Here is an 11,444-nt window from a genome sequence, read left to right on the forward strand (position 1 = left end):
GGAATGGCTGGCTCGGTTGTCAGGCGAGCGCTCGGTTGTCAGGCGATCAACCATGCATCGTGTATCAGGAATCCAAGAGATATTCACCCAATCTAAGGTAGAACGGAGGTGGTTGTCAGTCACACGTTCATAGGTGAGAATGATGATGAGTGTCACGGATCATCACATTCATCAAGTTGAAGAACAAGTGATATCTTAGAACAAGAAAAAGCGGAATTGAATAGAAGAACAATAGTAATTGCATTAATACTCGAGGTACAGCAGAGCTCCACACCTTAATCTATGGTGTGTAGAAACTCCACCGTTGAAAATACATAAGAACAAGGTCTAGGCATGGCCGAATGGCCAGCCTCTCAAAGAGGGTTCAATCATAAAAACATGATCAAAAGCTCTAAATACAATAGTAAAAGGTCCTATATATAGAGAGCTAGTAGCCTAGGGTGTACAGAGATGAGTAAATGACATAAAAATCCACTTCCGGGCCCACTTGGTATGTGCTTGGGCTGAGCATTGAAGCATTTTCGTGTAGAGACTCTTCTTGGAGTTAAACGCCAGCTTTTATGCCAGTTTGGGCGTTTAACTCCCATTCTTGTGCCAGTTCCGGCGTTTAACGCTGGGAATTCTGAGGGTGACTTTGAACGCCGGTTTGGGCCATCAAAGCCTGGGCAAAGTATGGACTATCATATATTTCTGGAAAGCCCAGGATGTCTACTTTCCAACGCCGTTGAGAGCGCGCCAATTGGGCTTCTGTAGCTCCAGAAAATCCCCTTCGAGTGCAAGGAGGTCAGAATCCAACAGCGTCTGCAGTCCTTTTTAGTCTCTGAATCAGATTTTTGCTCAGGTCCCTCAATTTCAGCCAGAAAATACCTGAAATCACAGAAAAACACACAAACTCATAGTAAAGTCTAGAAAAGTGAATTTTAACTAAAAACTAATAAAAATATACTAAAAACTAACTAGATCATACTAAAAACATACTAAAAACAATGCCAAAAAGCATACAAATTATCCGCTCATCAACTTCCCAACCTCTTCTTCGGATTTCATGTCGGATCTCCAGATAATCATTTTTATTGAGTTTGAAAGGGACCTCAGGGATCACCTTCTTCTTTGCCACAACATCATAGAAGTGGTCTTGATGGCTTTTGGAGATGAATCTTTCCATCTCCCATGACTCAGAGGTGGAAGCTTTTGTCTTCTCTTTTCTTTTTCTAGAGGATTCTCTGGCCTTAAGTGCCATTGATGGTAATGGAAAAACAAAAAGATTATACTTTGACCACACCAAACTTAAACTATTGCTCGCCCTTGAGCAAGAGAAGAAAGAAAAGAAGAAGAAGAAGAAGAAAAGATGGAGGAGAGTGAGGGAAGGTGTTTCGGCCAAGGTGTAGAAGAGGGGTTTGTAGTGTGTGAAAATGAAGTAGAATGGAAGGGTATATATAGGGAGGGCAGTGGGTGTAGTTTCGGTTATTTAGGGTGGGTTTGGGTGGGAAAGAGTTTTGAATTTTGAAGGTGGGTGGGGTTTATGGGGAAGAGTGGGTGGATGTGAGTGGTGAAGGGGGTAATTGGGAAGAGAGATTGAAGTTGTTGGGAAGTGTGTTCATTGGAAAGAGAGAATGAATGTTGAGAAGAGGGGAGAATATGTTAGGTGGGGATCCTGTGGGGTCCACAGATCCTGAGGTGTCAAGGATTTACATCCCTGCACCAATTAGGCATGTAAAATACCTTTGCACACCATTCTGGCGTTTAAACGCCGAAGTGATGCACACTCTGGGCGTTCAACGCCCATGTGTAGCATGTTTCTGGCGTTAAACGCCAGTTTCATGCTTGTTACTGGCGTTCAGAGCCAGCTTTCCTCAAGGCACATTCCTGGCATTCAAACGCCAGGATGTTGCTTGTTTCTGGCGTTCAGTGCCAGAAACATGCTCTGTTCTGGCGTTGAACGCCAGCCAGATGCACCTTACTGACGTTAAACGCCAGTAAGTTCTTTCCTCCAGGGTGTGATTTTCCTTCTGCTGTTTTTGATTCTGTTTTTAATTTTAATAATTTTTTCGTGACTCCACATGATCATTAACCTAATAAAACACAAAATAGCAATAAAATTAAAATTATATATATAAAAATTGGGTTGCCTCCCAACAAGCGCTTCTTTAATGTCATTAGCTTGACAGTGGGCTTTCATGGAACCTCACAGGTATTCAGAGCATGATGAGGGCCTCCTAACACTAAACTTAGAGTTTGAATGAGGGGGCTTCTCAACACCAAACTTAGAGTTTGGTTGTGGCCTCCCAACACCAGACTTAGAGTTTGACTGTGGGAGCTCTTTTTGGCTCTGTACTGAGAAAAGCTTTTCATGCTTCCTCTCCATGGTTGCAGAGGAAGGTCCTTGAGCTTTAAACACAAGGTAGTCCCCATTCAATTGAAGGACTAATTCTCCTCTGCTAACATCAATCACAGCTTCTGCTATGGCTAAGAAGGGTCTTCCAAGGATGATGCATTCATCTTCTTCCTTCCTAGTGTCTAAGATTATGAAATCAGCAGGGATGTAAAGGCCTTCAACCTTTACTAACACGTCCTCTATTAATCCATAAGCTTGTCTTACTGACTTGTCTGCCAATTGCAGTGAGAATAAGGCAGGTTGTACCTCAATGATCCCCAGTTTCTCCATTACAGAGAGTGGCATAAGGTTTATGCCTGACCCCAGGTCACACAGAGCCTTGTTAAAGGTCATGGTACCTATGGTACATGGTATTAACAATTTACCAGGATCTTGTCTCTTTTGAGGTAAAGTTTTCTGAATCCATATATCTAGTTCACTAATGAGCAAGAGGGTTCACCTTCCCAAGTCTCATTACCAAACAACTTGGCATTCAGCTTCATGATAGCTCCTAGATATTAAGCAACTTGCTCTCCAGTTACATCTTCATCCTCTTCTGAGGAAGAATAGTCTTCAGAGCTCATGAATGGCAGAAGGAGATTTAGTGGAATCTCTATGGTCTCTATATGAGCCTCAGATTCCTTTAGGTCCTCAATGGGGAACTCCTTCTTGTTTGAAAGACGTCCCAGGAGGTCTTCCTCACTAGAATTTTCGTCCTTCTCCTCCCTTGTGCATTCGGCCATATTGATCACATCAATGGCCTTGCACTCTCCTTTTGGATTCTCTTCTGTATTGCTTGGGAGAATTCTGGGAGGAGTTTCAATGACTTTCTTACTCAGCTGGCCCACTTGTGCCTCCAGATTTCTAATGGAGGATCTTGTTTCACTCATGAAACTTAAAGTGGCTTTTGACAGATCAGAGACTAAGTTTGCTAAATTAGAAGGGCTCTGTTTAGAATTTTCTATCTGTTGCTGAGAAGATGATGGAAAAGGCTTGTTATTACTGAGCCTATTTCTTCCACCATTATTAAAGCCTTGTTGAGGCTTTTGTTGATCCTTCCATGAGAAATTTGGATGATTTCTCCATGATGAGTTATAGGTGTTTCCATAAGGTTCACCCATGTAATTAACCTCTGCCATTGCAGGGTTCTCAAGATCATAAGCTTCTTCAGAAGCTGCCTCTTTAGAACTGTTGAATGCATTTTGCCATCCATTCAGACTTTGAGAGATCATGTTGACTTGCTGAGTCAACACTTTGTTCTGAGCCAATATGGCGTTCAGAGTATCAATTTTAAGAACTCCCTTCCTCTGAGGCATCCCACTATTCACAGAATTCCTCTCAGAAGTGTACATGAATTGGTTATTTGCAACCATGTCAATAAGTTCTTGAGCCTCTTCAGGCGTTTTCTTTAGGTGAATGGATCCACCTGCGGAATGGTCCAATGATATCTTGGAAAACTCAGATAGACCATAATAGAATATATCTAATATGGTCCATTCTGAAAACATGTCAGAAGGACACTTTTTGGTCATCTGCTTGTATCTTTCCCAAGCTTCATAGAGGGATTCACCATCTTTTTGCTTGAAGGTCTGGACATCCACTCTAAGCTTGCTCAGCTTTTGAGGAGGAAAGAATTTATCCAAGAAGGCCGTGACCAGCTTATCCCAGGAGTCCAGGCTATCTTTAGGTTGTGAGTCCAACCATGTTCTAGCTCTGTCTCTTACAGCAAAAGGGAAAAGCATGAGTCTGTAGACTTCAAGATCTACTCCATTCGTCTTAACAGTCTCACAAATCTGCAAGAACTCAGTTAAAAATTTGTAAGGATCTTCAGATGGAAGTCCATGAAACTTGCAGTTCTATTGCATTAAAGCAACTAATTGAGGTTTCAGCTCAAAATTGTTTGCTCCAATGGCTGGAATGGAGATGCTTCTTCCATCAAATTTGGAAGTTGGTTTAGTGAAATCACCAAGCATCCTCCTTGCATTATTGTTGTTAGGTTCGGCTGCCATCTCCTTCTCTTGTTCGAAAATTTCAGAAAGGTTGCCTCTGGATTGTTGTAATTTAGCTTCTCTTAGTTTCCTCTTCAGAGTCCTTTCAGGTTCTGGATCAGCTTCAACAAGAGTGTCTTTTTCCTTGTTCCTGCTCATATAGGGAAGAAGAGAACAAGAAAAGAAAGAGGAATCCTCTATGTCACAGTAAAGAGATTCATTTATGTTAGTAGAAGAAGAAGGGAAGAGGAGTGAAGAAGAATGGGTAAGGATAGAGGTAGTGATTTAAGATGAAGAGAGGTGAAGAGAAGTGTTAGTAGATAAATAAATAAATGGAAGAAGGGGAGAGGGAAGAAATTTCAAAAATAAATTTGAAAAGAAGTTAAATGATTTTCAAAAATAAAAGGTAAGATAGAATTAAAATTAAAACAATTAATTAATTAAAAAGAATTTTTGAAAAAGGGATGAGATATTTTCAAAAATTAAAGAGGGAAAAGTAGTTAGGTGGTTTTGAAAAAGATAGGAAACAAACAAAAAGTCAAATAGTTAGTTGAAAAAGATATTAAAATCAAATTTGAAAAGATAAGAAGATAAAAAGTTAGATAAGACATTTTGAAATCAAATTTTTGAAAAAGATAAAATTTTGAAAAAGATATGATAAAAAGATAAGATAAAAAGAAATGATTTTAAAAGAAATGGTTTTTTTAAAAAGATATAATTGAAATTAGTTTTGAAAAAGATTTGAATTTTAAAATCATAATTAATAACTTGACTCACAAGAAATCACAAGATATGATTCTAGAACTTAAAGTTTGAATCTTTCTTAACAAGAAAGTAACAAACTTGAAATTTTTGAATCAAAACATTAATTGATGATGTGATTTTCGAAAATATGATATAAAGATAAGAAAAAGATTTTGAAAATATTTTGAAAAAGATTTTTGAAATTTTCAAATATGATAAAAAAATGGAAAAGATATGATTTTTGAAAAAGATTTTAAAAAGATAACATTTAAAAAGATAAGATATTTATTATTTTTATTTTTTTTATGAGAGAGAAAAACACTAAAAATGACTCACAACATGAAAATTATGAATCAAAACTCATGATGCATGCAAGAACACTATGAATGTCAAGATGAACACCAAGAATACTTTGAAGATCATGATTAACATCAAGAACATATTTTTGAAAAAATTTTTAATGCAAAGAAAACATGCAAGACACCAAACTTAGAAATCTTTAATGCATGGACTCTAACAAATGAAAAATGCATATGAAAAACAACAAACAACACAAAACAAGAAAACATCAAGATCAAACAAGAAGACTTGTCAAGAACAACTTGAAGATCATGAAAAACACTTATGAATGCATGGAATTTTCGAAAATAATGCATAAATTTTAAAAGCATGCAATTGACACCAAGCTTAACAATTGACTCAAGACTCAAACAAGAAACACAAAATATTTTTGGTTTTTATGATTTTATGATTTTTTTTATTTTTATTATTTTTTTTGAAAATGTTCTTTTGGAAAAACGAAAAATAAAGAAAAAATTTTTGAAAGATTTTTGAAAACTTTTTTTTTGAAAAGAAATTAAAAGAAAATTACCTAATCTGAGCAACAAGATGAACCGTTAGTTGTTCAAACTCGAACAATCCCCGACAACGGCGCCAAAAACTTGGTGGACAAAATTGTGTTAATCAATGTTGTACTCTTTGTTTTTGTATGGAATTTATTTCATGATAATGGCTCTTTGCTATGTGTGGACACAACTCCGTTCAACTAACCAGCAAGTGTACTAGGTCGTCCAAGTAATAAACCTTACGTGAGTAAGGGTCGATTCCACAGAGATTGTTGGTATGAAGCAAGCTATGGTCATCTTGTAAATCTCAGTCAGGCAGATTTAAATAAATTATGGAATTTGGAAAATCAAATAATAGTAAATAAACATAAAATAAAGATAAAGTTACTCATGCATTTCCATGGTGGGAATTTCAGATAGGTGTATGGAGATGCTGTGCTCCTCTTGAATCTCTGCTTTCCTACTGCTTCATCCAATCCTTCTTACTCCTTTCCATGGCAAGCTGTATGTAGGGCATCACCGTTGTCAATGGCTACATCCCATCCTCTCAGTGAAAAAAGTCCACAGCACGGCTAATCATCTGTCGGTTCTCAATCAGGTTGGAATAGAATCCCTTGATTCTTTTGCGTTTGTCACTAACGCCCAGTCTTCAAGAGTTTGAAGCTCGTCACAGTCATTCAATCCCAGAATCCTACTCGGAATACCATAGACAAGGTTTAGACTTTCCGGATTCTCATGAATGCCGCCATCAATTCTAGCTTATACCACGAAGATTCTGATTAAGGAATCCAAGAGATATGCGCCCAGTCTAAGGTAGAACGGAAGTGGTTGTCAATCACGCGCGTTCATAGGTGAGAATGATGATGAGTGTCACGGATCATCACATTCATCAAGTTGAAGTGCAACGAATATCTTAGAATAGGAATAAATCGAATTGGATAGAAAATAATAGTAATTGCATTAAAACTTGAGGTACAGCAGAGCTCCACACCCTTAATCTATGGTGTATAGAAACTCCACCGTTGAAAATACATAAGTGAAAGGTTCAGGCATGGCCGAATGGCCAGCCCCCCCCCCCCCCAAAACAAGATCAATAGTCTCCTCCGATGAATAATAAAATAAAACTGAGACCAAAGTTGTCTAATACAATAGTAAATTATCCTATTTATACTAGACTAGCTACTAGGGTTTACAGGAGTAAGTAATTGATGCATAAATCCACTTTCGGGGCCCACTTGGTGTGTGTTTGGGCTGAGCTTGATCTATCCACGAGCTGAGGCTTCTTTTGGAGTTGAACGCCAAGTTGTAACGTGTTTTGGGCGTTCAACTCCGGGTCGTGACGTGTTTCTGGCGTTTTACTCGAGACAGCAACATGGAACTGGCGTTGAGCGCCAGTTTACATCGTCAATTCCCGAATTAAGAATGGACTATTATATATTGCTGGAAAGCTCTGGATGTCTACTTTCCAACGCCGTTCAGAGCGCGCCATTTAAAGTTCTGTAGCTCAAGAAAATTCATTTTGAGTGCAGGGAGGTCAGATTCCAACAGCATCAGCAGTCCTTTGTCAGCCTCCTATCAGAGTTTTGCTCAAGTCCCTCAATTTCTGTCAGAAATTACCTGAAATCACAGAAAAACACACAAACTCATAGTAAAGTCCAGAAATGTGAATTTAACATAAAAACTAATGAAAATATCCCTAAAAGTAGCTTGAACTTACTAAAAACTACCTAAAAACAATGCCAAAAAGCGTATAAATTATCCGCTCATCACAACACCAAACTTAAATTGCTGCTTGTCCCCAAGCAACTGAAAATCAAATAGGATAAAAAGAAGAGAATATACTATAAATCTCAAAATATCAATGAATATTCATTCTAATTAGATGAGCGGGACTTGTAGCTTTTTGCTTCTGAACAGTTTTGGCATCTCACTTTTTCCTTTGAAGTTTAGAATGATTGGCTTCTCTAGGAACTTAGAATTTCGGATAGTGTTATTGATTCTCCTAGTTAAGTATGTTGATTCTTGAACACAGCTACTTTTATGAGTCTTGGCCGTGGCCCTAAGCACTTTGTTTTCCAGTACTACCACCGGATACATAAATGCCACAGACACATGACTGGGTGAACCTTTTCAGATTGTGACTCAGCTTTGCTAAAGTCCCCAGTTAGAGGTGTCCAGAGCTCTTAAGCACACTCTTTTGCTTTGGATCATGACTTTAACCACTCGGTCTCAAGCTTTTCACTTGGGCCTTCATGACACAAGCACATGGTTAGGGACAGCTTGGTTTAGCCGCTTAGGCCTGGATTTTATTTCCTTGGGCCCTCCTATCCATTGATGCTCAAAGCCTTGGATCCTTTTTACCCTTGCCTTTTGGTTTTAAGGGCTATTGACCTTTTTTGCTTGCTTTTTCTTTTTCTTTCTATTTTTTTGGAAGCTTTTGCTATTCACTGTTTTTTCTTGCTTCAAGAATCAATTTCATGATTTTTCAGATTCTCAATAACATTTCTCTTTGTTCATCATTCTTTCAAGAGCCAACAATTTTAACATTCATAAACAACAAGATCAAAATTATGCACTGTTCAAGCATTCATTCAGAAAACAAAAAGTATTGTCACCACATCAATATAATTAAACTAAATTCAAGGATAAATTCGAAATTCCTGTACTTCTTATTCTTTTGAATTAAAAACATTTTCATTTAAGAGAGGTGAAGGATTAATGGAATTATTCATAACTTTAAGACATAGTTACTAAACACTAATGATCTTGAAGTAGAGACACAAAACATAGATAAACATATAATATAAAAACCGAACAGCAGAAAAGTAAGAACAAGGAATGAATCCACCTTAGTGGCGTCTTCTTGTTGAAGGACCAACAATGTCCTTGAGCTCTTCTATGTCCCTTCCTTGCCTTTGTTGCTCCTCCCTCATTGCTCTTTGATCTTCTCTTATTTCATGGAGAATGATGGAGTGCTCATGATGTTCCACCCTTAATTGTTCCACATTGTAGCTCAAATCTTCTAGGGAGCTTTGCTGAAATTTGATGGATCAATATTAGTTTTCATTATTCTTCTTCTATCTTTTCTCTTGATTTTACTAGAAAGCTTTCGATCTTCATCCAATTGGGTAGTTATCTTGGAAAAGAAACTATTCATATTTGGATCTCTTCGGAACCTTGGAAGAGGAATGAAGAGATCATGCTAGAAATGCTTTCTCATGCTGGACCAAATTGGGTTTGGATGGATATGTGACTATAATCCTACCAATACTTGATTTGGAAATGCATGTGGTATAATCAGTGACCATACTTCATCTCTTCTCATGAGCAATTGACCAAGGAATTGGCTATTGATCAAGATCTGAGAGATTGGATTACTAAGGAATTGGAATTCGATCATTTAAGATTGCCAAGGAGATTAATGAATGCATTGATTGAGGAAGAGATGAAAATGAATTTGATCCAGAGAATGCAACATCTCCTAAGCCCAATGAACTCCCTATTTCTGATCTTACCCATTCTCTTTACTTTCTGCCATTTACTTTTATGAGCATCTCCCCCATTCCCATTTAAGATTCTGCTATTTACCTTCCGCCATTTACATTCAGCTCTTTATTTCTAGCATTTACTTTTCCGCAATTTAAATTTTCTGCAAATCTCAAATCAAATTCTGGTTCGCTCAACTAGAATATTCCTCTAATTAAAGTTGCTTGATCAATCAATCTCTGTGGGATTTGACCTCACTCTATAGTGAGTTTTTACTTGACGACAATTCGGTACACTTGCCGAAGAAAATTTGTTACGAGACGAATTTTCCGTGCATCATGTCCTGCAACAATTTGTTTTCAATCCTTCTGAATAATTGCATCAAATCAAAAATGAAAGTGTCACACTAAGATTCTAAGTTTGGTGTGCCACTTATTTTCTATGCAATCTATTCAAGAACACCACATGTCTGCATAATCATAATGCTTTTGCAGTTTTATCTTTTCTTTTGGCTTGACACTTTGTTATTCTGTTCACTTTAGTTATTTCTTTGTTTTTAATGCTTTCATTTATTTTGCTTCTTGACTGTTTTTGTTAAATACCTCACCAAGAAAATTTTACTCATGGCAGATTCTTGGCTTGGTGATTGTATTTACCACATAACAGTCCCTTGTGTTTAGTTTTAGTGCAAATAAATTGACATATGGTTGCATTCTAAGTTTGGTGTTGCTATGCAACAAAATTTGCTTCCAATCTTTACTGGATACTTGCATCAATTCCAAGTGAGACTGTCACACTAAGTTTGGTGTGCCACTTATATTTTTATGCAATGTATCATGCACACCCTCTTATATTTGCAATCACAATGTCTTTGTTTCCTGTGCCTTGATTGTTATCTTTAATTTTTCTTGCTTAAAACACATGCATTTCTAACATTTCATTGTCTAAGACATTCATGATCCATCTTAGCCCCATAGCCATTGTTCTAATTGTTGCTTGAGGATGAGCTAGCATTCTGAGTTTGGCAAGAGAGAGGAGAGAATGGGAGGAAAATGACAACAAGAGAGAAGATGAATTACAGGGTTGTAAAGTTCCTTTTCCTCTCATTTATTTCCAACACTTTAAATTGCATGATTGTCTGTATCTTCTCTGTATGCATGTGTGGTATGAATAAGCATAGCCTGAATTTTGATTTGAAACATGTTGCTGTGACATTATAACTACCAACTTGAGTTTTGTGAATTCAAAAGCAATAAAGTATCATGATCATAAACAAATAAGGAATTAAAGAAAAACTTAGCATGTGCACACAAGTATTGGAAGGCTAGTATGATTAATTATTGCTCAATTGCATTAGATTTTATTTAATTGAAGTTTTCATCTATGACATTTTGTGAAATCTTTTGAAATCATGAAAACCTTGAAAAAGCAATTGTAAATTAAGAAAAGCAAAAGGGAAAGAATGAGAAAGTTGAAGGCTTTGAGTACCAATGACAATTCCATTGTTAAGTACTTGTGGTGTTTAAGTATCAAGCAAAAAGTTTTAAAACAAAACACTTAGAGTCAAGGTTAGGCTCAAATGCAAATGCACTCCCTCAAAGCTCAAGGCTTTGAGCATCAATGATTAGAGAGTCAAGAAAAGAAACAAATGACCTTAATGAAGTCCTCTAATTAAATGCTTGTGGTGCTTGTGTATCAAGTGGTAATACTTGAAAACAAAGCATTTAGACTCGTAGCTTTGTTATCAACTCATGGGGCAAAGCACCCAAAAGGAGAAGCTAATAAGAAAATCAAAAGCTTGTTTCAAGGAAGAAATATAAGAAAAAGATTTCATATATTGAGCTAGATAGAAGCATCAATCATTTATCTTTCTTTTGTGATTGTGGCATGCATATAAAACTAGCCTACCATGAACATTAACTTGCTATTCTTCTCACCTTGGTTTGTCAAAATATACTACATGATTCTTTTCTTGCTTGAGGACAAGCAAGGTTTAAGTTTGGTGTT

The 11,444-nt window shown here is 37.0% G+C and overlaps 1 non-coding gene across 1 annotated transcript; it reads left to right on the forward strand.

Moving 5' to 3' along the window:
- Positions 1 to 3,880: 3,880 nt before the first annotated feature.
- Positions 3,881 to 3,984, forward strand: LOC112719022 (small nucleolar RNA R71). The gene has a single exon (XR_003161346.1). It is a non-coding gene; the product is annotated as a small nucleolar RNA R71 (small nucleolar RNA).
- Positions 3,985 to 11,444: the final 7,460 nt, after the last annotated feature.

Source organism: Arachis hypogaea, chromosome 10 (genome assembly GCF_003086295.3).
Source record: "Arachis hypogaea cultivar Tifrunner chromosome 10, arahy.Tifrunner.gnm2.J5K5, whole genome shotgun sequence".
Lineage (NCBI taxonomy): Eukaryota > Viridiplantae > Streptophyta > Magnoliopsida > Fabales > Fabaceae > Arachis > Arachis hypogaea.